Source organism: Brachyhypopomus gauderio, unplaced genomic scaffold (assembly GCF_052324685.1).
Source record: "Brachyhypopomus gauderio isolate BG-103 unplaced genomic scaffold, BGAUD_0.2 sc45, whole genome shotgun sequence".
Taxonomy (NCBI): Eukaryota; Metazoa; Chordata; class Actinopteri; order Gymnotiformes; family Hypopomidae; genus Brachyhypopomus; species Brachyhypopomus gauderio.
In genome coordinates this window covers 439,773-466,263 of record NW_027506871.1, presented here as the reverse complement: position 1 = coordinate 466,263, position 26,491 = coordinate 439,773, and the positions used below count along the sequence as shown (strand labels likewise).

At 45.6% G+C, this 26,491-nt stretch overlaps 1 protein-coding gene and 1 long non-coding RNA gene across 3 annotated transcripts in view; both read left to right on the top strand.

The window, feature by feature from the left end:
* Window positions 1-243: 243 nt before the first annotated feature.
* Window positions 244-18,400, top strand: LOC143486805 (uncharacterized). Its single transcript, XR_013123685.1, has 5 exons — window positions 244-313; window positions 9,548-9,856; window positions 11,513-11,833; window positions 16,063-16,113; window positions 18,029-18,400. It is a non-coding gene; the product is annotated as an uncharacterized LOC143486805 (long non-coding RNA).
* A 2,927-nt stretch (window positions 18,401-21,327) lies between these two features.
* The window catches only part of LOC143486771 (butyrophilin subfamily 3 member A2-like), a 61,743-nt gene continuing 56,579 nt past the window's right edge, over window positions 21,328-26,491 (top strand). Inside the window, exons 1-2 of one of the 2 annotated variants that reach the window (XM_076986205.1) lie at window positions 21,328-21,707; window positions 21,798-21,853. The gene's annotated coding sequence lies outside the window, so the exon portion shown is untranslated. The remainder of the gene's footprint in view (window positions 21,708-21,797; window positions 21,854-26,491) is intronic. The other variant, XM_076986204.1, reaches the window with a different exon arrangement.

The following is a 26,491-nucleotide window of genomic DNA, read 5'->3' as shown; positions in this document are numbered from 1 at the left end:
ACTATGGGAGAACTGTCTAGTGTAAAAATAAAAAAAAAATGTGTCATGTTTCACACTGCAGAGGGATGTGGTGTTATGCAAAACTAAAAATGTCAGTTACACATGTCACACTATAAAAGTGAACAATGCTAAATGTGAGAAAGTGTGTGAGAGAGAGGGAGAGAGAGAGAGAGAGAGAGAGAGAGAGAGAAAGAGAGAGAGAGAAAGATATAAGAAGCAGTGTGTTTCCAGTGCTCCAGGCCTGTTTGGGTCTCTTGATTAAAGATGCTGGTGTGTGTGTTTCTCCTCTACTGTGGACTACAGGTGACTGCAGGTGAGTTCTACATGTGTATCTGTGTGTGTCTTCATGCTGTGTGTGTGTAGCACTGCTGTGTGTACGATAGAGGACATGGAGACAACCCCAGCACCTGGGTTTAGTTACTAGTGTTTGATATTGACCTGTCCTCTGGGTTTAGTTACTAGTGTTTGATATTGACCTGTCCTCTGGGTTTAGTTACTAGTGTTTGATATTGACCTGTCCTCTGGGTTTAGTTACTAGTGTTTGATATTGACTTGTCCTCTGGGTTTAGTTACTACTGTTTGATAATGACCTGTCCTCTTGGTTTAGTTACTAGTGTTTGATATTGACCTGTCCTCTGGGTTTAGTTACTACTGTTTGATAATGACCTGTCCTCTGGGTTTAGTTACTAGTGGATAGTACTTAGTTAAGTACGTATGTATGTATGTATGTATGTGTGTATGTGTGTGTATGTATGTGTATGTATGTATGTATGTGTGTATTTGTGTATTTGAACATGTTACTAGTCGGGTCTATGAGGTTCTTCTCATCTTACAAAAGACATTATGAGAATGTTTATAGAAACATTAGATAACACAAGAGATTTGATATGAGGAATATCAAGGAGGCGGAGCCAGTGCTCCAGGTGCAGAGTGGGTGTGGTTCATGGCCACACCCACAACCCTGTGTTGTGTGTGGGGTATTTAGTGTGTGCAGGTTCTCCTCACACTGTTCTCTCTACATTATTTCCTGCAGCAGGAAGGTTGTCATGGTGATGTGTTCATCTCTGTGATACTCTGATGAACATCTGTACAAGTATTTACACCACTATGTGAACGTGTGTTGTGGTGTCTCTGTTCTGTGTGTGTGTATGTGTGTGTGTGTGTGTGTGTGTGTCCACTATGTGAATGTGTGTTGTGGTGTCTCTGTTCTGTGTGTGTGTGTGTCCACTATGTGAACGTGTGTTGTGGTGTCTCTGTTCTGTGTGTGTGTGTGTCCGTCCACTATGTGAACATGTGTTGTGGTGTCTCTGTTCTGTGTGTGTGTGTGTCCACTATGTGAACGTGTGTTGTGGTGTCTCTGTTCTGTGTATGTGTCCACTATGCGAACATGTGTTGCAGTGTCTCTGTTCTGTGTGTGTGTGTCCGTGTGTGTCCACTATGTGAACATGTGTTGTGGTGTCTCTGTTCTGTGTGTGTGTGTCCACTATGTGAACGTGTGTTGTGGTGTCTCTGTTCTGTGTATGTGTGTGTGTCCACTATGCGAACGTGTGTTGCGGTGTCTCTGTTCTGTGTATGTGTGTGTGTGTCTAGGGCTGTGACAATAACCACATTACCGCAATACCGCTGTTATGTAATGCCCACCATGGTATTGAGCTCATTACATCCGTTAATCTATTAAATTAATTGTTTTCATTCAAAAACATTTACATTGCGATCGCTGTGTACACGAGAGGAACACTCCATTAAATAAATTGGGGTGTTCAAATCCCCCATGAATTGAACCATGCGGCTTCTAATGTGGTGCGGCTTTTCTGTAGATGTTTCTTCACCCGTCAGGGGGCGGAACAGAATCAGGTGGTAGGTTGTAAATCACTGTAAATCAAAGAAGAAAAGAGAAAGTACTCAATTTCATTTAGCACATGCAAGCAGCAGGCACGACGGATAATTTTTTTTCAAACCAACATGTGTTGTGCCAAATTCCAACCAAATTCCGACTCCTCGGCAGAATCCAACTCCCCTCGTTTGCACATGCATAAAGAGTTACAGTGATTTTAACTTAGTTCATTGAGCACTCTAGTTTCGTCCTAACTAGATATTTAGACATAATACTGCTGTAATACAGTGAAGTCATGTGGTCAGAGGTGAACTTCGGTATAGCCAGTGTGTTTTTTATTTAAAATAATTAACACCCTTGAGCCAGTTTTGGACATAGATAATGCAGTGTCATTTGCTGTGATGGATAAATAAAGTCTAGCTCTTATTTATGCATTGAAACATAAATCTACAATATAATCTGTATCGTCTTTATGCGGATAAACGAGGGGAGTCGGAATTCGCCACAACACCGGCTGAAAGCCAAAACTGTGGCATGTGAAATGCTACAGGCACCGTTCGGAAACTGATCAGTTCAGTTAAATGTATTTAGTTCAGTAGATATATGCGGCTTTTATACAACATTTTCCAAAATGAAAAGAAAAGACCTCCACTCCAGTCCCCAGGAGAATCCGTGCGGACACTGAACTCGCGAGGTATTTGCAGGAGGAAGCCCTCGAATCGCATTAGGATCCACTTGCCTTATGGCGGGAAAATCAAAATCAATTCCCTCTTCTGTCAAACATTACCAGAAATTATATGACCGTTGCGCAACGAGCACTCCATCGGAGCATGTATTCAGCATGGCAGGCAACATTGCCGCCTCGTTTTGATCGTCCCTTAAACCAGACAAAGTGAACATGTTGCTTTGTCTTGCAAGGAACATGAAGACGGAAAAATAAGATATTATTTTTAATTCATTTAATGACGTTATTCACATCATTATTAACAATATTATGGCCAGTGGCGTACACAGACATTTTGGGGTGAGTTTTCAATGGAAAAAAAGTCACGCAGCCAACTGATAAAATCCATATCCAATATTAACTATATACAGTCATTAAGTTCTTCAGTTAACTTCTGTTTACCCTCCACTGTCTGCAGGGCTTGTTGCATATATTTTGCAATTATTAAATCAATTTAGGCCTACAATTAAGACAGTAAAAAGACCAAAAAGTAGGAGAAGGAGTTATAGGCTACTGAGTGTGTCACACTCAAGGGAGGAGGCACGACGAGTGATCACGGTGCAACATAGAACGTTTATTTGTACAGAGAGACGTGTAGGCTCCGTGCGGAGAGAGAGCATGAACACAGACCCTGTGATTAACACAGACCCTCGTGATCTCGAGACAAGGCACAGGTGAGACTACGAACACGCTCACGGACAACCCACACCCACGGAACTACGAATATGGACATAACGACACGCAGACAACGTAGCGGCACGCCCACAGGGAAGGGTCCGGGGCTGTCACCGTAACAGAACCCCCCACCAGGGGCTCGCTACTCCCAGAGTGTCCCGCGCAGCTGGAAAGCCCCGAACCTACACCGACCGGCAGGTCTGGAGCCGCCGGGATCACGAGCCTCTTAGAGCCGTCTCCCCCGATGGTGGGAACCGCCACGAACAGCCCTAGTACACCCTCCCTGGGAAGACAGGGGAAAATACATTCAACACGGGCACAAGCACAAACACACAGGGATGTTAAACATAAAGAGCACAAGAGGGAACAGGGATTTCGGGAGAAACACTGGACAGGAACAGGCAGCCACGACCACGGTTGGGCTGCCTCCCAGATCGCTAATGGTGGCGCCACCCCTCCGGGAGATGCATGCGGGGCAGGCGAAGCAGGCGGCGGAGTCCCTCCGGGCTTTGGTGCCACGCATCCAGCGCGCGTTGTGCTGTTCGGTGTGCCCGTAGACCTCGCGCCCGGTGGCCTCCCTCGAGGAGCGTCGGCCGCCTTTTTGGGCGCAACCGGAGTCGAGACTCGGCGCTGTGTTCTGGCGGGTATCTGTGGCATCTCCAGAGGCGCGCCGAACCCCCACCTCGGACCGCTGGCTGTGCCGAATCCCTCTCGCACTCCCGGAGTCACCGACGCTTCACCCCTCGAGGTGTCTATCGCCTCCTCTTCCACCGAGACACTCTGGCTCAGGGACATCGGCTCCTCGGCGGTCGTGCAGCGGGAACAGTCCATGCTGCTCCCTGCTGATGGGGAACGAGGAACCCCCTTCCCTGAGTAGAGGGTGCCCCCCGAACATTCAGAGGCGCTGTCTCCCTCCTCGCTCTAGTCGTCGAGCTCCGAGGGTGAGGAGCAAATGGACGGAGGGCGGTGGGCGCAGGGTGGACGGATGGGATGGAGCTACCCTCCACTCCCTCAGGCGTCTCGGGAGCTACCGACCCGGAGAGGAAGCTGCTGGTATCCTCCCCTTCCGAGCACCCGGAGGAGGGGAGACTCTCCTCCTCACCGGAATCCTCACTCCCGAACTCGACCTCGGGGGGAGAGAGGGCAATGGTAGCCACACCCACCACTATAGGCTCCCCGTATTCCTCCTCTGTGAGAGCCAGGGTTGGAGCGTGGGGACTCTCCCTCCAGATCCTTGCGGCGGCCAGGCGGAAGCATTTTGCCTCTGTCTCGTTCCTGGCCGTCTGGGCTTTGCGCAGCAGGCTCGCGCATACCGGGTCCTGCTGCATGTTCGGTTCCTGCACCTCGGGGCGACGCGCAGGGGAAGAGATGTGATGGCGCTTTGCCTTCTTCTTCCCCTTCTTCCACGTGGAGGTGTACCCTGGCATCTTTTTGGCTCGTCTTTATGTCACACTCGAGGGAGGAGGCACGACGAGTGATCACGGTGCAACATAGAACGTTTATTTGTACAGAGAGACGTGTAGGCTCCATGCGGAGAGAGAGCATGAACACACAAATACTCACACTGGCATGAAACTGAGGACAAAGACGAGCACAAGACACTGCGCAAACGCACATTAAATAGGTGATTAACACAGACCCTCGTGATCTCGAGACAAGGCACAGGTGAGACTGCGAACACGCTCACGGACAAACCACATCCACGGAACTACGAATATGGACATAACGACACGCAGACAATGTAGCGGCACGCCCACAGGGAAGGGTCCGGGGCTGTCACCGTAACAGAGTGTTGTCGTTACACGAATGCAGATGGGTATTTTTCACAGGTAATGGGGAACTTCCCGTTTCTTCTTTCACAAATGAATGTGTTAATTTATCTTGACTAAAAAAACCTATACAACAGATAACGTTCAGCTTAAGATATAGATTTGCAAACTCTACCTTAATTATTTGTTCAATCAATCTATCATTGATTTGGGCTAGAGCGACTAGTTTATCAGGTGACCAGTCGGCTAAAAATGCTTAGTAGTTTGGTGCTGTATGAGACATTTTACTGCACAACAAAATGATTTCACGTTGGGCTGAGAGGGCAAACGGTACGATTTGACTTGATGTGTATGTGACCTGGCTGGTGGGGCACGGGAGAAGAAGTCTATCTGTGACCATGTGTGCTGTGCTGAAGACGCTTCCTTCCACTCGCTGAACTGAACTGCTGCTGCAGCGCATCTGGTGTTAAAGGAAGAGAGAGGTCGGGTGTGTGCGAGGTGGTGGCTCATTTCAGGTCATTGTTTTTAATCGCTCAGGTTTTCAAAAGATCATTTCAAACCGACCTCAGTAAAAGTTAATAATAATAATACTTTTTTTTTTACGGAAGTTTCAAAAGGGCACTTTCGTTGATAAAGGGCAGAGTTGGTGGTGATAGACCTGGGGCCTCATTTATAAAACTGCGTAGCTTCTGGAGTGAAAGTGTGCGCACGCACAAAAAACAGGAAATGGCGTTTTAGATTTTAAAAAGTGTGCGTATGCACACCTGAACGCTGTTTCCTCTTTATAAATCACAACCTGCTTGTAAGTGTGCGCAGGTGACCCAGCCTCGCGTTCCGCCTCCGCACCGCCCACATTTACCCATAAAAGGTCCATGCAAATCACACAATGAATATTTAAATGTGGGATTCCCCATTCATTCTGAGTGGGATAATGGAGGAACGCAAGCCAAAGAAGCGGAATTTCGGTGAATGTGAAGTAGAGGCCCTTGTTTCGGAGGTAGAGGCAAGGAAGGATGTGTTGTTTGGTGGCCTTAGTAGTGGCATTACCAACAAACGCAAGTTTGTTGAGTGGCAACATGTGGCTGCAGCAGTAAATAATGTTAGTTCCACAAGCCGAACAGTTGCAGAGGTAAAGAAAAAGTGGTCAGATTTAAAAGTCGACACAAAAAAGAGAATTGCTTTGCACAGAAAGAGTGTAACTGCAACTGGAGGGGGAAAGGCTACACCTGCACCCTCTCATTTTCATGATGGCATCAATAATTGGGGAACCCCTGTTAAGTGGAGTTGTGAGTGAGAAGGAGGGTGACACAGACTTGGCTGATGAACACTGCACAGAAGAACCAGGTAACACACACACACACACACACACACACACACATACATGTATACACTGCTCAAAAAAATAAAGGGAACACTCAAATAACACATCCTAGATCTAAATGAATGAAATATTCTCATTGAATACTTTGTTCTGTTCAAAGTTGAATGTGCTGACAACAAAATCACACAAAAATCATCAATGGAAATCAAATTTATTAACCAATGGAGGCCTGGATTTGGAGCCACACACAAAATTAAAGTGGAAAAACACACTACAGGCTGATCCAACTTGATGTAATGTCCTTAAAACAAGTCAAAATGAGGCTCAGTATTGTGTGTGGCCTCCACGTGCCTGTATGACCTCCCTACAACGCCTGGGCATGCTCCTGATGAGGTGGCGGATGGTCTCCTGAGGGATCTCCTCCCAGACCTGGACTGTGGTGCAACGTGACGTTAGTGGATGGAGCGAGACATGATGTCCCAGATGTGCTCAATCGGATTCAGGTCTGGGGAACGGGCGGGCCAGTCCATAGCTTCAATGCCTTCATCTTGCAGGACCTGCTGACACACTCCAGCCACATGAGGTCTAGCATTGTCCTGCATTAGGAGGAACCCAGGGCCAACCGCACCAGCATATGGTCTCTCAAGGGGTCTGAGGATCTCATCTCTGTACCTAATGGCAGTCAGGCTACCTCTGGTGAGCACATGGAGGGCTGTGCGGCCCTCCAAAGAAATGCCACCCCACACCATTACTGACCCACTGCCAAACCGGTCATGCTGAAGGATGTTGCAGGCTGCAGATCGCTCTCCACGGCGTCTCCAGACTCTGTCACGTCTGTCACATGTGCTCAGTGTGAACTTGCTTTCATCTGTGAAGAGCACAAGGCGCCAGTGGCGAATTTGCCAATCCTGGTGTTCTCTGGCAAATGCCAAGCGTCCTGCACAGTGTTGGGCTGTGAGCACAACCCCCATTTGTGGATGTTGGGCCCTCATACCATCTTCATGGAGTCGGTTTGTCATGGAGTCGGACTGTTTGAGCAGACACATGTACATTTGTGGCCTGCTGGAGGTCATTTTGCAGGGCTCTGGCAGTGCTCCTCCTGTTCCTTCTTGCACAAAGGCGGAGGTAGCGGTCCTGCTGCTGGGTTGTTGCCCTCCTACGGCCTCCTCCACGTCTCCTGGTGTACTGGCCTGTCTCCTGGTAGCGCCTCCAGCCTCTGGACACTACGCTGACAGACACAGCAAACCTTCTTGCCACAGCTCGCATTGATGTGCCATCCTGGATGAACTGCACTACCTGAGCCACTTGTGTGGGTTGTAGAGTCCGTCTCATGCTACCACGAGTGTGAAAGCACCACCAACATTCAAAAGTGACCAAAACATCAGCCAGAAAGCATAGGTACTGAGAAGTGGTCTGTGGTCCCCACCTGCAGAACCACTCCTTTATAGGGGGGGTCTTGCTAATTGCCAATCATTTCCACCTGTTGTCTATTCCATTTGCACAACAGTAGGTGAAATTGATTGTCAATCAGTGTTGCTTCCTAAGTGGACAGTTTGATTTCACAGAAGTTTGATTTACTTGGAGTTATATTGTGTTATTTGAGTGTTCCCTTTATTGTTTTGAGCAGTATATATATATATATATATATATATATATATATATATATATATATATATATAAATTATAAAGTATATATATATATATATATATATATATATATATATATATATATTAATTTTATTTTAATAAAGACACAAAACTAAGATTTCTTCTTAGAATTGTTTATTGAACTATTTAACTGCCTTATTTAAAGAGGGGACTATGGATGTTGAGAGTGGCCATGAAGCTGAAGACTGCCAACCCGGCCCCAGCGGCGTCTCCGGTGCCCCACGTACCCCCTTCGGCGTCTCCGGTGCCCCACGTACCCCCTTCGGCATCTCTGGTGCCCCACGTACCCCCTTCGGCGTCTGCGGTGCCCCACGTACCCCCTTCAGCGTCTCCGGTGCCCCACGTACCCCCTTCGGCGTCTCTGGTGCCCCACGTGCCACCAGCAGCGGCCGCCTTCTCACAGAAGCTGTGCTGCAAACACAAATCAGCACAATTGCAGCAATTGACAGGCTAACAACTGAGATGCGAGAAATAAAGGGGGTACTATCTGAAATATAAAAAATACCTTTGCGTTTATCTTCAGTTATTTATAATCGAAGCATCACATCCTCGCACAGTCTGGCGGCTTGGGGATTAACAGAGTCTGGGTGTGGATCTGCTTCAGGGTCCTCGGGTTGGTTGGCAGCTAACGGGAAGGCCATTCTTCTGTGCTATATTGTGTAGTACAGCACATGCTCTCACAATCTGGCAAACTTTTTCTGGCCGGTAAAGCGGTCTACCACCTGATGCATCTAAACAACGCCATCGGGCTTTTAGCAGCCCGATGGTGCACTCCACAACAGAGCGCCACAGAGCGTGTGCGTCATTGTATCGTCTTTGTTCTCTGCTCTGTGGGTTGAGGAATGGAGTGAGAAGCCAGCGCTGAAGGGGATAGCCACTGTCGCCTATAAAAATGGTGCAGAAATAAGGCTGCTAATAGATTATTGCACGTACACTGAAAAAACAATCCATTGGCAAAAACTACACATAATATGTTGTTGTGGTGTCTCTGTTCTCTGTTCTGTGTGTGTGTGTGTGTGTGTGTGTGTGTGTGTGTGTGTGTTCATTCCTCCTCTTGTCTCATGTGTTAAACTGATCTCATGATCATCTGAAGATTCATCCTGGTCATCCTCCTCCACACAGTGGATCTTCTCAGCTCTCCTTGTTCATTACAAACCTTCACAAAGTTCTTCACTGGGACACACTGTCCTTGCTGGATGTTGTTGTGGTGTCTGTTTGTCTTCACATCGTGAGAGACGTCTGATCTCCACACACCCCCGTCCTTCTTTACGAACTTTCTGCAAGTTTGTTACTTCCTGATCGTTTCTGATACATCAACTGTGTTCCTAACAGACCAGACTGTGTCCCTAACAGACCAGACTGTGTCTCGAACAGACCAGACTCCATGTTCTTCATTCTGCTCTGTGTTCTTGTCTTGTCTGGTTCAGTCTGTTCCAACATCAGTTCCTCCTCCACTCACAGAACAGTGCATTAGAGATCACTGAATGAAGTAATGAATGTGTGGTACACTGCAGGTAGAAGGTGATGATGGTTTTATTGCACTTTGTCTTCTGCAGGTTGCATCAGGATGGATCCTGAAAAATTCCATGTCAGTCGTTCTCCAGGAGAGTCTGTACTGCTGTCCTGCCGTTGTCCAGACGATCATGACATCATCACTGAGGGAGTCAAATGGACCTTTGGATCTTCACCTCAGTCTTCAGGTCGCACTGTGGTGTCTAATGAGGCAGGACGCTACAGGGACAGAGTCTCCATATTTGATCAAACACCCTCCAGTAACTTCTCTCTGCTTATCTCAAACCTCAGTGAAGAAGACAATGGACGGTACTGGTGTGGAGAGTCTTCAAATGTCATCTTAATCGTTAGAGGTGAGTCACTCACATCCCAGTTCCAGCAGTGTGTAGAGGCAGTTTGGAAGTGTTCAGATGGTTTATGTTAGTGGTCAAGAGTCTAAGGACACATGCTGGAAAGGTTTTTCTTTTTGTCAACTGAACATTAAAACAACAAACTGCACAAAAACACAAAATGACAATGTAGGCAAGTCAAGGCAAGTTTATTTCTACAGCACCTTTCATACACACTGGAGACTCAAAGTGGTTCACACACAAAAGAAAGAAGCTCATTAGGACGGAGCTCCATCATCTTGGGAAGGTCACTGCAGTGAGGAGGCAGGAGCAGCAGGTGGAGAGAGTGGAGCTGTTACGTCTTTAATGTCCAGAACAACAGAGAAGCACCTACACAGATCACCAAACTAAAGGAAGACGCTAGACGCTACAGTAAGGGCTCCCAGCGCAGAGCTAAACAGACACTAGACTGGGCTGCTGGAGGAGAGAAAGAGACACGTTCAGGGTGCAGCAGACTGGCTCTCTCAGGACAGACTGGAGGATTCACACCACTGAACGGAGGGACCTGTAGACATTTATACACTGATACATGAGAAACAGGAGAGTTAGATGATAGGGAGGTGTGTCAGTGGGTGGAGACTGTGAGTGGGGGCGTGTCCTTGTGTAGATGTGTCAGTGGGTGGGGAATGTGAGTGGGGGCGTGTCCTTGTGTAGGTGTGTCAGTGGGTGGGGACTGTGAGGGGGGCGTGTCCTTGTGTGGGTGTGTCAGTAGGTGGGGAGTGTCAGCAGGGGCGTGTCCTTGTGTAGGTGTGTCAGTAGGTGGGGACTGTGAGGGGGCGTGTCCTTGTGTAGGTGTGTCTGGGTGTGGGTGTCTCCCATGTGATCTGGGAGTGTCCTACCTTGACAACTGCCAAAAATATATAATACATAAATAGATAAACTAGATACACTGGTCCTACACCATTAAGTGATTTATACACCAGTAATACCATCTTGAAGTCTGTCCTGAATTGTACACGTAGCCAGTGTAAGATCTTAAGAATGAGGGTCATGTGATCACTTCGTTTGCTCCTACAGTTTGAATCAGCTGTAGCTGTTTGTCTTTTTTGGGAGTCCTGTTAGGAGGTTGTTACAGTAATCAACCTGCTAGAGACAAAAACATGAATGAGTTTCTCAAGATGTGGTTTTGTCAAGAAATCTCTGATCTTATTGATGTTCTTAAGATGATAAAAGGCTTAGATACTGATTATTATGACTGCTAAAACTGAGATCAGAGTCTATTAGTAAACCTCGGTTACAAGCTCTTCTGAGTTTAACACAAAATAGTATCTAAGCAATGTTAAAAAAATAATAATCTATTTACTTCTAGATTCATCAAATGTAATTGTATCATTAAAGTATTTATTTGTATGTCAGTGTATCATTACAAGTTTAAGCATTTCGTTTCCTTGAGTCATAAAAATAAATGTTAAATACTAAAGGTTCATAATATGAACAACATGACTGTAATATCAGAACATACATGACTGAAATTAAACAAGATTCAGTGTTTTTGTAAATGCATGAAGCATTGCTGGAAATTAAGCAGAGACATTTAAAGAAATCTCTCCCCCTCTTCCTCCCTCCCTCTCTCTCTCTCTCTCTCTCTCCTTCTCTCTCTCACTCACTCTCTCTCTCTAGGCTGCAGTCTATCAGAGAATAAGCAGCATGTTGAGGTCAGTAGATCTCCAGGAGAGTCTGTGTTCCTGTCCTGCTCCTGCACTCATCTGATGGACCACACATGGAGAGGAGAGTTGAGAGTGAAGTGGAGATCACCACACCATGAAGATCTCCACTCTACTCAACTCAGTCCCCACTACAGTGGCAGAGTTCAGATGTTTAATGAGGAATCTCCAGGAAATCTCTCTCTACTGATCTCAGACCTGACTGAAGAGGATAGTGGATTATATTCATGCTGGATTAATCACTATCAACACAGGAACTTCAGTCTCACAATTAAAGGTACACTGATGAATTTTGACATTTTGTTATAGCTGCACAAATATATAATGCAATTTACAGTAAGAAGAAATACATAGAATCTGTGACAGGCAAAATGACCTCACCTCTCCTGTGGCAAATTACATTGAAAATCCTCTCATATGTATAAGCACAGATGAGCTTACTGACATTGTTAATTCCGTCTGTACAGACATTATTAATCAAATTGCCCAATTAAGATCTAGAAGGACCAAAGTTAAGTCTCAGCCATGGCTTAAAAATGACACTCGTGAATTTAGACAGCAATGTAGGAAAGCAGAAAGGAAATGGAGGAAAGATCACCTTCAAATCTCCTTTCATATTCTTAAAGACTGCCTATAAAAACAGCCAGGGCCAGGTATAGCTAGACATTCTCAAAGTCCTCTTCAACACCAAAAACATCTGACACTATCTCTAGATTGGAGACTGAAAAACCAAGCGACAGCACCAAATCCAGTGTGGCCAAGCTCATGGTACCATAAACACGGCACTGTATTCCAAAATCCATCCCACCACTGATGACTGACTCTGCTGGAGCTTGCAAACATTTTTTTGAAGTTTTAATTTTAATTAATAATCTGCATTCCCTAATACCTCATTCAGGTAACAACCCTTCCACTCCTCCTACACCTCCTTCTACTCCTCTATACCTCCTTCTACTCCTCCTACACCTCCTTCTACTCCTCTATACCTCCTTCCACTCCTCCTACACCTCCTTCTTCTCCTCCTACACCTCCTTCTACTCCTCCTACATCTCCTTCCACTCCTCCTACACCTCCTTCCACTCCTCCTACACCTCCTTCTACTCCTCCTACACCTCCTTCCACTCCTCCTCCCACTCCCCCTACATCTCCTTCCACTCCTTCTACTCCTCCTACACCTCCTTCTACTCCTCCTACATCTCCTTCCACTCCTTCTACTCCTCCTACATCTCCTTCCACTCCTTCTACTCCTCCTACACCTCCTTCTACTCCTCCTACATCTCCTTCCACTCCTTCTACTCCTCCTACATCTCCTTCCACTCCTTCTACTCCTCCTACACCTCCTTCTACTCCTTCTACTCCTCCTACATCTCCTTCCACTCCTTCTACTCCTCCTACACCTCCTACATCTCCTTCCACTTCTTCTACTCCTCCTACACCTCCTACATCTCCTTCCACTCCTCCTACATCTCCTTCCACTCCTTCTACTCCTCCTACACCTCCTTCTACTCCTCCTACATCTCCTTCCACTCCTTCTACTCCTCCTACACCTCCTTCTACTCCTCCTACATCTCCTTCTACTCCTTCTAAGGGAAGTTCCATCTTCCCTTAAACATGCGGTTATTCAGCCTCTCATGAACAAACCTAGCTTAAATACTTTACTAAATACTAACTTAAATCTTTCAAAAGCACAATATTTCTTATCATTGATGCTTCCGGCGCCGCCGCGAGTGGCTGCCTTTTCCAGTAGCTCCATCTTTGTGTGCTTTGTTTTTTCTCGAGTTTTTCTTTAAACTTTATTTATTGACTTAGGCTTTTACGCATGACCATAGTGCATCTTATTTATATCCTAAGGATATTATAATATATTTTGAGAGTGGTATGGAGTGCAGCGTAGAGTTTCGATTCTATTCCCGGGAACAACTGCTGAGCCTCCGTCCCATGGGACGCGGGGGCATTGTCCTAACAATCCCGGGGGAGCTGAGGCGGAAGTATCGGGGCTGCAGAGCCGGTGCTAAGCTAAAGGCTAAGAAGATGGAGAAGCGGTGGAGATTCAAACCCTCGGTCCCGTCGGTGGTTATGGGGAATGTCAACTCGCTGACCAACAAAACCGATGAGCTGGCTAGTCTGGTGAAGACCCAGAAGCTCTACAGGGAGTGCAGTGTGCTGTGTTTCACCGAGACCTGGCTCACCCCCGACACCCCGGACGCTAACGTGGAGCTACCTGGATTCTCTACGGTGCGAGCGGACAGGGACCCGAAACTCAGCGGGAAACGCAAAGGTGGGGGGCTTGCGCTTTTTATCAACACCAGGTGGTGCAACCCCGGTCATGTAAACGTGAAGGAGGTTATCTGCTGTCGGGACATAGAACTGTTAGCGGTGAGCCTCAGACCATATTACATGCCGCGGGAGCTCTCACATGCCATCTTTGTGTGTGTTTACATCATACCTGTCAAGTGTCCCGTTTTGGCCGGGACAGTCCCGTATTTTACCGCTCTGTCCCGGCGACGTCCCGTATTTTTATTTTCCCGTATTTGTCCCGTATTTTCAGTTTTCAATTTTTATTTTTTTAAAGCATTCATGTGCCGCTCCAAACAGAATTCTGTCATTAGCCTCGCGAGAACTGCCACCCAGACTACTGCAGGTAGCAGTTCTCGCGAGGCTAGTGACAGAATTCTGTTTGGCGCGGCACATAAATGCTTAAAAAAATATATAAATTAAAACTCGCGGGTTTAGTGTCGACAGTGGGAGCAAACGTGGAACAACAAATCAGGATTTAACGAGAGAAGGCAGTCCTGCCTAAAAAGCTAAGCGTACGTGTAAGTACCTTGACAAATGGGACAGGGAATTCATTTTCCTAAAGAGGAGCATGAAGGGGCACAGCTACTCATTCTGTAAGATATGTAGCTGTGATTTTAGTGTCTCTCATGGGGGAAGGAACGATGTCCGTCAGCACGAACAATCTACCAAGCACAAACGCGGGCTAAAGGCACAGAAATATGCCCAGGAGATGTCTCCATTTGTAGCTAGAAATACTACTAGAAATCTTAAAATTTTTTTATTCATTTGTATATTTTGCATATTTGGGGTGTTTTTTCTTCACTTTTGCCACTCCAAAGATGTTTTCGTTTCTCCTACAGCCTCGATTGCGGCTATATGCAAATAACTGATTATGCAAATTAGGCGATGACGTCATATACGGGAAATGTCCCGTATTTTTAAATACAAAACTTGACAGGTATGGTTTACATTCCACCCCGGGCGGACGCGCAGGCAGCGGGTGACGTCATCCACTCCACCGTCGCAGCGCTACAGACACAGCACCCTGACGCCTTCTGTCTGATCTCTGGCGACTCTTAACCATGTCACACTGGACTCTACCCTGCCTGCCTTTTTCCAGTTTGTGGACTGTCCCACCAGAAAAAACAGGACTATCGACCTGCTGTATGCTAATGTGAGGGACGCATACAGGGCCACTCCACTACCACCACTGGGAAAATCAGATCACAATCTGGTTTTCCTACAGCCTCAGTACAAACCACTGGTACTGAGGCAGCCCTCTACCTCTCGCTCATTCAGAGTTTGGTCTCCTGAAGCAGAAGAAGCCCTCATGGACTGCTTCGAGACCACTGATTGGAGCGTGCTGCTGCATCCACACTGTGAGGACATTGAGGGAGTGACACACTGCGTTACGGACTACTTGAACTTCTGTATGGACGCAGCTGTTCCCACAAGGACTGTACGCTGCTTCCCAAATAATAAACCCTGGATCACCAGTGACGTCAAGGACCTCCTCAATCAGAAGAAGAGGGCGATCAAATACCCCGGAGAGTCTGTTCTCCTGCCCTGTTCCTGCACTGACCACCACACCAAACCTGCCAGTGTCAAATGGGAGCATCTGATCTCCAATACTGAGTCTGCATGGACAGAGATGTTACATTTACGGCATTTGGCAGACACCCTTATCCAGAGCGACTTACATTTTTATCTCATTTTTTATACAAGTGAGCAATTGAGGGTTAAGGGCCTTGCTCAGGGGCACCTCAGTCATGGCCTCAGGTCTGGGGATCGAACCCACGACCTTCCGGTCACAAGACCAGTTCCCTAACCACCAGGTCATGACTGCCCTGTCCAACGGTGAGTCCACATGTCTCACCAGAACCATCCAGCAAATCTCTCTTTACTCCTCTCTAACCTGACTGAGGAAGACCAGGGAACATACAGGTGTACAGTCAACAACAACCAGTCCATCACCATCCACCTCTCCATTAAAGGTAAAAGAGTTCAAGCTCAACTAAACCTTTCAGCACTGTGGTTCTGACAGGGAGTGGCAGACACAAACCTCACCATGTGGATCTCACAGTGCAACTTAACAGCAGTTTGGTCTTGAGGTCCCACACATTCACACTAGAGCAGTAACAGTAATACGGTTCCTTTACCTTCGTAGAAACGTTTATTGCTGCAGGTTTCTATGATCATTTAAAGCTATTTGTTTTCTGCATTCAACAGTTTTCTCTCCGTCAGAGAACGTGAACACACCAGTCACTGGACATACAGGAGGTAATCTAAACTGCACTGTTCATTAACTCATACTAGTAGAGCCCATATCTAAGGTCTGAAAGTTACTCAGGAAAAATATTGATATATATTCGCAGTGCCTCGGACATGACTGGGGTCCTCATGAGCACCAAAGCATTACTGGTACACCAGTACCCACTGTTTTCCTTTAACACACACCCAGTGTTCCTTTAACACACACTCATTATTCCATTAACACACACTCATTATTCCATTACCACACACTCAGTCTTCCGTTAATACACACTCGATCTTCATTTAACAGCACAAGACCTCACATTAGAGACCTACACTCAACTACACCCTGCAACAAAATTACAAACTACAAACAACTCAACTACACACAGCATTAAACCACAAAGTAGAAACCAACTCGGCTACACCCATAGGACCTCATAGGAACAGCCCTGCTCACTCCTCTCATAGGAACAGCCCTGCTCACTCCTATCATAGGACCAGCCCTGCTCACTCCTATCATAGGACCAGCCCTGCTCACTCCTCTCATAGGAACAGCCTTGTTCACACCTCTCATAGGAACAGCCCTGTTCACTCCTCTCATAGGAACAGTCCTGTTCACTCCTCTCATAGGAACAGCCCTGCTCACTCCTATCATAGGACTAGCCCTGCTCACTCCTCCCATAGGAACAGCCTTGTTCACACCTCTCATAGGAACAGCCCTGTTCACTCCTCTCATAGGAACAGCCCTGCTCACTCCTCTCATAGGAACAGCCCTGTTCACTCCTTTCATAGGAACAGCCCTGTTCACTCCTCCCATAGGAACAGTCCTGTTCACTCCTCTCATAGGAACTGTCTTGTTCACTCCTCTCATAGGAACAGCCCTGTTCACTCCTCCCATAGGAACAGTCCTGTTCACTCCTCTTATAGGAACAGCCCTGCTCACTCCTCCCATAGGAACAGTCCTGTTCACTCCTCTCATAGGAACAGCCCTGCTCACTCCTATCATAGGAACAGCCATGCTCACTCCTCCCATAGGAACAGCCTTATTCACACCTCTCATAGGAACAGCCCTGTTCACTCCTCTCATAGGAACAGTCCTGTTCACTCCTTTCATGGGAACAGCCCTGCTCACTCCTCTCATAGGAACAGTCCTGTTCACTCCTCTCATAGGAACAGCCCTGCTCACTTTTCTCATAGGAACAGTCCTGTTCACTCCTCTCATAGGAACAGTCCTGTTCACTCCTCTCATAGGAACTGTCTTGTTCACTCCTCTCATAGGAACAGCCCTGTTCACTCCTCCCATAGGAACAGTCCTGTTCACTCCTCTTATAGGAACAGCCCTGCTCACTCCTCCCATAGGAACAGTCCTGTTCACTCCTCTCATAGGAACAGCCCTGCTCACTCCCATCATAGGAACAGCCCTGCTCACTCCTCCCATAGGAACAGCCTTGTTCACACCTCTCATAGGAACAGCCCTGTTCACTCCTCTCATAGGAACAGTCCTGTTCACTCCTCTCATGGGAACAGCCCTGCTCACTCCTCTCATAGGAACAGTCCTGTTCACTCCTCTCATAGGAACAGCCCTGCTCACTCCTCTCATAGGAACAGTCCTGTTCACTCCTCTCATAGGAACAGCCCTTCTCACTCCTCTCATAGGAACAGTCCTGTTCACTCCTCTCATAGGAACAGCCCTGCTCACTCCTCTCATAGGAACAGTCCTGTTCACTCCTCTCATAGGATCAGCCCTGTTCACTCCTCTCATAGGAACAGCCCTGTTCACTCCTCCCATAGGAACAGTCCTGTTCACTCCTCTCATAGGAACAGTCTTGTTCACTCCTCATGATAGATAACTTCTCTAACACACAAACATAATTAACAATCAGTAATTGTACCTCTATTTGTGTGTGTGTGTGTGTGTGTGTGTGTGTCTGAACTGCAGGTCATGATCACCACAGCAAGTTCTGTCTAAGATAACTCTGAACAGCACATGCTGAGTTCAAGATCACATGATCTCCATCCACCAATCAACAGGCATCATTCCCAGCATCTCAATCCCTCCCAGAGATCACAATGTACCATCGTTTGCTGTGATTCATTTACACTGTTCCACTGTGTTTAATCTACACTGTGTAACTCACACTGTTCCATCTACTGTGTTAAATCTACACTGTGTAACTCACACTGTTCCATTTACTGTGTTTTAATCTACACTGTGTAACTCACACTGTTCCATTTACTGTGTTTTAATCTACACTGTGTAATTCACACTGTTCCATTTAGTGTGTTTTAATCTACACTGTGTATCTCACAAAGTTTGATTTACAGTTTCATTTACTCATTACTTATATTCATTTAATATTTAATATTTAATGTACACTTCTTAATTTGCATAATGTACAAATAGCATCTTTTTAGACTAACTGATTTCATGAATGAATGTAACAGGTTTAGTTTCATTCTGCTATGACACAATAATACAAAATAATGAAGGAAAATTAAAGTATAAAATTAGTATTTTGTACAGTTTTCACAATAATATTTTTTACATAATATTCCTAACTAACTGTCTACTGTTAACTGTCATACAATATTGTTTGGGCTAATAAATCTTTCTAAATAGCATATCTAAATATCCATCATTTAGATTTTCTATTCTTGTGAAAACATATGCAAAAATATATCTTGGATTTTATATCTGATTTGATATTAAAATACTATTATATTATTGTGATTTAAATAAAATAGTATTTTAAAGTGTTGAATGTTATTATAGGTTTTGTGATGATTGTGAAACATGAAGATGTATGTTTGCTGTGGAACTGAGTTCATTAAACATTTAGAGAAGTTAAAAAGTAAATAGTATTCTATAGTAACACAAGCCTCCATGTTGTTAAAGAGTCAGTGTTACAGTTTTTGACGACTGCTAACATGCGTTTCCCAATACTTGAGATACATTATCAAACCTCTAAACACAGCAACACAATTACCTCACACAAATAGGCAAATAGTTAATATCGTGTTCAAAAGTGCATTTTCTTAACTAAATAACAACTCTCCATTTCACAACGCAAACAAAGCTTTCTCTTTATACACCAACTTTGTTAAAACACAGCAAACCTGGTTCAGTATCCAATAATTATTTCAAACACTAGCACAGATTCTCTATTCGAGATGAACATAGTCAATCACTGCACAACCACTGTAGAAAACTAACATTTGATGGCAATACAGAACATAACATCTGTTGTTTTCTTAGTCAGTTCATTTTTACTGTAATCCGCTTCATTTGGACTTTTTTTTCAAATGTGTGCATTTTTGGCAACATACTGTCTACACCAGGGGTGCCCAACCTTTTTTAACCAAGATCTACTTTTGAAGTTGATGGCATGCTGAGATCTACCAAGTCAAACACAAGGGCCGGGCAATAATTTACAGTTTTTGACGACTGCTAACATGCATTTCCCAATACTTGTGATACATTGTCAAAGCTCTAAACACAGCAACACATTAACCTCACACAAATAGCCAAATAGTTAATATCGTGTTCAAAAGCGCATTTTCTTAACTAAATAACAACTCTGCATTTCACAATGCAAACAACTTTGTTAAAACACAGCAAACCTGGTTCACTATCCAATCATTCTTTCAAACACTAGCACATATTCTCTTTTCGAGATGAACATAGTCAATCACTGCACAACCACTGTAAAAAAACTAACATTTGATGGCAATACAGAAACAGTATTATATGTAATATTTTACCCTCTCCCAGCAAACAACAGACATTTTACAGTAACATCTGTTGTTTTCTTAGTCAGTTCATTTTTACTGTAATCCACTTCATTTGGACTTTTTTTCCAAATGTACATTTTTGTCAACATACTGTCTACATAATGAGTGATATTTACTGTTAGGTACTATATGGAATGTAGATTAGACAAAAAAGGAGTCGGTAACAGTTTTGCAGTAAAGGGTATATTTTACTGTATTAGGGACATTACTGTAAATTGTGGCCTAACCCAAAAAATAATTATCGTAATTGTAAACATAATTAGCCATGGTCCCATATGTGTAAAAATACACATATACAAAAAAAGCCACACAAGGGGGAAAAACAGGATACAAAACTGAACAGTCTTGTTAGGTGTAATCTAAACGACCTTCAGCAGTTGGCCACATGTTTTCATCTACATCACATCTGATGTTGGCCCTTGCCATGCACCTGGGAAAGAAAAGCTTGGTATGCCTTATTCACCCCTGTCTTCAGCTGAAATGTCTCTGCAGCCGGGATCTATTGCATGCAGCAGGGACATTTGGTCATGGGGCCGATGATCATACACCTTCCACCTCCAGACTGAAAAAAGTTCCTTAGTGGGGTTGAGGAAAGGCGAGATGGGCGGGAGGAAAGGGGACATCACTCTTGGATGGTCTATAAACCAGTTTGTCTATAAACCAGTTTGTGATGACATGAGAATGACAGAATGCTACATTGTCCCATCACAAATGTCCTCGTGTTTCCTCCCACCTGTTCTGCTTCTGGAACCAGTTGTTGGTAGAGTTCATTCAAAATCGAAAGAAGGAGGTCACTGTTATAGGGACCAATCTGGCATTTGTGAAGGACCAAACCAGCACTTGAGATTGCAGGACAAATTGTTATATTTGCTCCTCTCTGACCCGGTACATTACTGTACTTCATTTTATTTCATTTATCTATGTGCAAAAATATGTATTACAGTAATAGCTTTTCAGCTGCCTTTGTTTTTGCAGAACTTTGCATTTTATACTGTATTTAAGGTTTTGAACCTTAGGTTTTCATTTTTGACATGCTGTGTGCAAGCATTTGTAAATAAGGCAAAAACAATCCAGAATTTTGTTATTGGATAACCTTGTGTGTATAGAAAATTTAAGCATTGTAAAAACATGTAAAATGACTGCATTTTGTGCCATAACAACATGAATTGAACTAATAGTATAGGCACTGAAGACTGATGTTGTGTACAATGAAAATATGTATAAATATTTAAGTTTAAGGTGCTGGGAAATATTGAAAATTGCCTTTTTCAATATTGAAAAGTGACGTACAAGTGCTTGAATTCCACCTTGTAAAGGTGTATGAACCCGGCATACATAACTTAGTTCATTGCGCTGAAGAGGTGCACGACCTTGCTTCGCACGGGGGTCCTCACGCAGGGGCGGAGCCACCGCGATTGCGTCATTTTCGGCGCACGGACCCTCGCGCTGGTCGCGACGGGTACCGAGTAAATAAACTCTCCGCTCTCTACCACTGGCAGAAGCAGAGCAATACGCGCAAGGAGAGGGAGAAACAGCGAGGCACCGAAGGACAAATAAAAACGATGTTGGAAAAAAAACTGCGGCACTGTGGCACTTGCAGAGCACAAGCGCAATACTGAAGGAAAAAGCGGCTCCCAAATAGGATCCTAAAACGGCTCCCATTGTGGAGCCGGTTCCAATCGTTCACTTCAAAGAGCCGGCTCTTAGAACCGGATCGTTCGCGAACGACACATCACTACTCTTTAAAGGGTGCATAAACGGCTCACTAAACGGCTAAAGCAAAAAGAAGAACGACGTTCGCTCTGTTCAGGACTCAAAGCGAAAAGGTTGGTTTTCCTTCCATACCACGATCGGATTTTTTCATCAGTTAACTACAGTTTTAAACAGTGTTTTCAATGTAACTTGCGTGATTACAGGTTAATTTTCCTGACTGAACTCCTTGAAGGTTTCTTTGTTCCTGATCCAGAGTTGGGTGAGTTCACCTCCATGTTTCATTTTCTTCGACTCTATTTTTTACAACGAATTTACAAGTCAAATTTCAGTTCACGTTAATGTGTAACGGAGGTGTGAGACGTTAGTTTATAGATCCGTATTGATACGGTGGCTGGAGTTTGAGGGACGTTAACCGCGTTTAGACCAAATGTTCCTTAATATTAAGGAATATTAAGAATATTAATTATAGTTCTGAACTCAGAAAAGCGACTTTAACGGGGCTGCTGTTTAAACAGGGATGTTGTTTTGTATCTTGTAATGGTCGTTATTAATCAATATGATTAAGGATCATTCTACAAAAACGTCCACTTCTGACATGTGGCAAAACTTGAAAATAAATTTCTTTTTCTAGGCTTTAAAATTATACTACATTATTACTTTACTAATTGGCTATAAGAACATACATAATGTACACTTAAATGGCTTTTTGCCTTTTTTGTACATTTATTTGAAGATTTCATGTACCATGTATTTGTCACTGGTGTTACCTGACCTCATTTTGAATAAAAGCAACTTTTATTAAATATTATTTCTCAACTTCTGTTGCACATGCAATCACAGTAACTGTACAATAATGATTAGGCTAATTGTCAAGAGATAACACTAATGAGGCATTTTCTCTGAGAATTTACTTGCAAAATGTGTTATGTTGTTCTATGCACTCAAAAAAAATTTTTTGGTTCAACTTAATTGAAATATGGAAAGTATTTTCCACACAACTTAGTCACTTTCTCTAAGCGTAAGGCAGATTGGTTTATCCAACATAATTTACTTCAGTTGGTTAAACTTATTATGTTCTCACAATTCCAAATCAAATATTTAGGGTTGTTTGAACATGATTTAGTAATGTTGATGTAACTGATTTTGCTTATGTTGTGTAAAGTTGTTCTAAACCTAATGTGACTGTCACGGAACAGCTCCGGACCCTTCCCTGTGGGCGTGTGTTTACGTCGTCTGCGTCTTGCCGTCTGCGTCAGTGGATTCTCGTGGGTGTGGTTTGTTTGTGTGTGTTCATCCGTCCCACCTGTGGATCGTCTCGTAATCACTCGGGGCTCATGTTGTCTGTCTATTTAATGTGCGTTCGCGCAGTGTCTTGTGCTTGTCGTTGTCTGATTCTCCACGTTACGTGTATGTATAGGTGTTTCTGTGTGCGCTGTCTTGCGCTTCTGTTGAAATAAAGCAGTGACGTTGGCTGCAAAAGCAAGGATCCGTGTCTCGTCCTTCATGCTGCACCCGACGTTACAGAACAACAAGCCGACAACGAGACACAATGCCAGGCTACAAGGCGAAGCCCAAAAAGGGGAAGAAGCCCAGCAAGCGGCACCACCGCTCTTCTTCCTCCCCCCTGCGCCGCGAAGCCCCGCCGACTTTGGCGCAGCTCGAGCTGGACCCAGTCTGTGCGTCCCTGCTACGACAGGCAAGGGTGCACCACAACCCCGAGGCGGCGGAGAAGCTCCGCCAGGAGGCGGTGCGACTTTGGGAGACGTACCACCCCCCTTCATCCAGGGAGCTTTCACCCCTGCGGGTGAGCTCCTTTGCGCTTGACGGTGTGGAGAAGATCCCAGAGAACGAGTTTGGAGAGGGGGATTCCGAGGCAGAGGACTCGGACGAGGAGGAGGAGGGCTACCCTCCGTCGGTGGGCGAAGCGTCCACCGTGGACTACTGCGGAGGAGTGGACCCGGCTCCTTCGGTCTGCTCCGCCCCCACGGTGGACTACGGGGAAGGCGACGAGGAGGAGGGGCTGGACTACCCTCCCTCCGTTGGCTCTGCTTCTGCAGACGACCTTAGTGAGGGCGAAGGGGACTATCCACCCTCCTTATATTCCGCTCCCACCGTCTACTACGGAGAAGGCGAGGAAGACTACCCTCCGTCCGTGTACTCGGGCGTGTCCGAGGGCGCGGACAGCGACCCGTGTACGGAGGATGAGGGTAGCCCGGTGGCGTCAGAGCGCTCCGTAAAGACCGTGAGGGGGAGAACCAGCACGGCGGTGAGCGCGTCCCCTGACCCATCCGCGGGGAGCGCCATGGACTGCTCTCGGGGTGAGAGTCCAGGCTCTCCGATGGTCTGGAGCTTGGGCAGCGAGGAGGAAGAGGAGATGGAGGTCGGAGAAGAAGCCCACACCGCCCGCTCCAGAGCGCGGTCGCGGAGCGAGGAGGGAGATCCCTACGGCTCACCAGGCTCGTCCATCAGCAGCACTGCACCGGGCGCGTTCGCCAGCCACGCTGCACCGGGCGCGTTCGCCAGCCGCGCTGCACCAGGTGCGTCCGCCAGCCGCGCTGCACCGAGCGCGTCCGCCAGCCGCGCTGCACTGGGCGCGTTCCCCAGCCGCGCTGCACCAGGCGCGTTCGCCAGCCGAGCAGTACCCGGCTCCGGATCTCTCTCTCCTAATCACTCTTCTTTTGGCGCGTAGTCTGGCGCCTGTTACGTGTGTGTCTGTCCCTGTATTCGTCTGTATTCCCGTCTGTTTACCAAATCCCCTTTTCCCGTTTGTGCCTATCTGTGTTAACGTACCCGTTTGTGTGTTTGTGAACGTCCCGTTTGGTGTGTCTAACGTGTTTACCCCGGTCTTCCCAGGGAGGGTGTTTTAAGGGGTTCGTGGCGGTCCTGCCGTCGGGGGTGACGGCTCTCGGAGGCTCGTAGACCCAGTGGCTCCGGACCTGCCCGTTGGTGTAGGTTCGGGGCATTCCAGCTGCGCCGGACGCTCCGGGAGTAGCGAGCCCCTGGTGGCGGATTCTGTCACGGAACAGCTCCGGACCCTTCCCTGTGGGCGTGTGTTTACGTCGTCTGCGTCTTGCCGTCTGCATCTTGCCGTCTGCGTCAGTGGATTCTCGTGGGTGTGGTTTGTTTGTGTGTGTTCATCCGTCCCACCTGTGGATCGTCTCGCAATCACTCGGGGCTCATGTTGTCTGTCTATTTAATGTGTGTTCGCGCAGTGTCTTGTGCTTGTCGTTGTCTGATTCTCCACGTTACGTGTATGTATAGGTGTTTCTGTGTGCGCTGTCTTGCGCTTCTGTTGAAATAAAGCAGTGACGTTGGCTGCAAAAGCAAGGATCCGTGTCTCGTCCTTCATGCTGCACCCCGACGTTACAGTGACATGTTAATTTAATTTATTTTACTCATTTATTCATTACTCATTTACTCATTTTACTTATTTGTTCGTTAAACTTAATTTACTTATTTAAGTTATGTTAATCCAACTTATTGTTTCAAAATTTATTGTTCCAATAAATTTTGTTGATTTTACTAATTTTACTTAAACTAGTCCAACGTATTGTACTAAAGTTGCTGCAGTAAATTGTGTTGTTTTTACTTATTTTATTACATTGGGGCTGCACGGTGGAGCCGCAGGTAGTAATTTGCACAGCACCAGAGGTGGTGGGTTCGATTCCCAACTCTGGGCTCTGTGAGGACTTTGTGTGTTCTCCCTGTGTGCGTGGGTTTCCACGGGGTTCTCTGGTTTTCTCCCACTTTTATTCCAAACATAATTATTCAGTAATTGCCTCAGCATTGCCTGAACAAACATATGCATATTTCTGTGGATAATCGTGTAAATTACTTTTTACTCACCTGTACAGTATACCCATACACACATCACCAGCCCCCGACCACCACGTACAGTATCTGTATCTCTCGTATTTATTGTTTGTATATTATTACCCAATCTCACTGTAAATACCTGTTCATAGTCTGTGTTCATTACATGTCGTTACATATCTTACATGTTTGCTCCCACCAAGAAAAAATCCTGTATGTGTAACATACCTGGCGAATAAAGAGATTCTTCTTCTTCTTCTTCTTTTATCTCCACTCTTTAAAAAAAAAAAAAAACTCAGGAGCGTTGTGTCCTGTGGTTTTATTTTTTTTTCATGCTGAAATGAAATGACAAAAAATGTATGTTAAGCAGTCCCACCAGGATTTCGCGGGCCTTTTTTGTGATTGTTGCGGGCTAAAATGTTTGATGTTGCGGGTGTTTTTCAAAAAAATTGCGATGGAAGTTGCGGTGTGTTTTTGCTTTTTTTGTGAGTACATTACAATAGGGAGTAAATGTTGTATGGTTTCCTCTATTTAGTAGTCCATTTTAATTATCTATTTACCTATTTATTCAGGGTTGCCAACTTTTCAAGATCGCTTGGAGTGAGATTTGAACCTGGAGGGGGTGGCGAACATTAATTGTTGACGGGGGGGAGCGGGGTTAGCGAACGTAAGTTGTTACCGGGCGGCCTGTAAAATGGACACAAATTAAGTATTATATCGAGATCGATCGCCAGTGGTTGGCGCCAGAGCGAACTAGTAACTCATAGATATGGATCAGAGATAAATAAACTTTATCTCTGACTTTAAACTTTATCTCAGTTTAAAGTTTAAACTTATAAACTTTATCTCAGACCCTCGCCACTTGTGTGCGCTGTAGTGACTTCGCGGGCTACCGTTGCATTGTGGGGAATGTAGTGTTTGTGCGTGCAAAACACCATCGGGCGGCTGTGGCCTGCGGGCCGGTTCTAATAGTAATTAAATATCATCCAGGGGGGCATAGATAATCAATTCGCGGGTCGGATCTAGACAGTTTATCCCCGCTTTCATGTAGTGTACCGGGATACTGCTTTTCCCGATCTTTTTG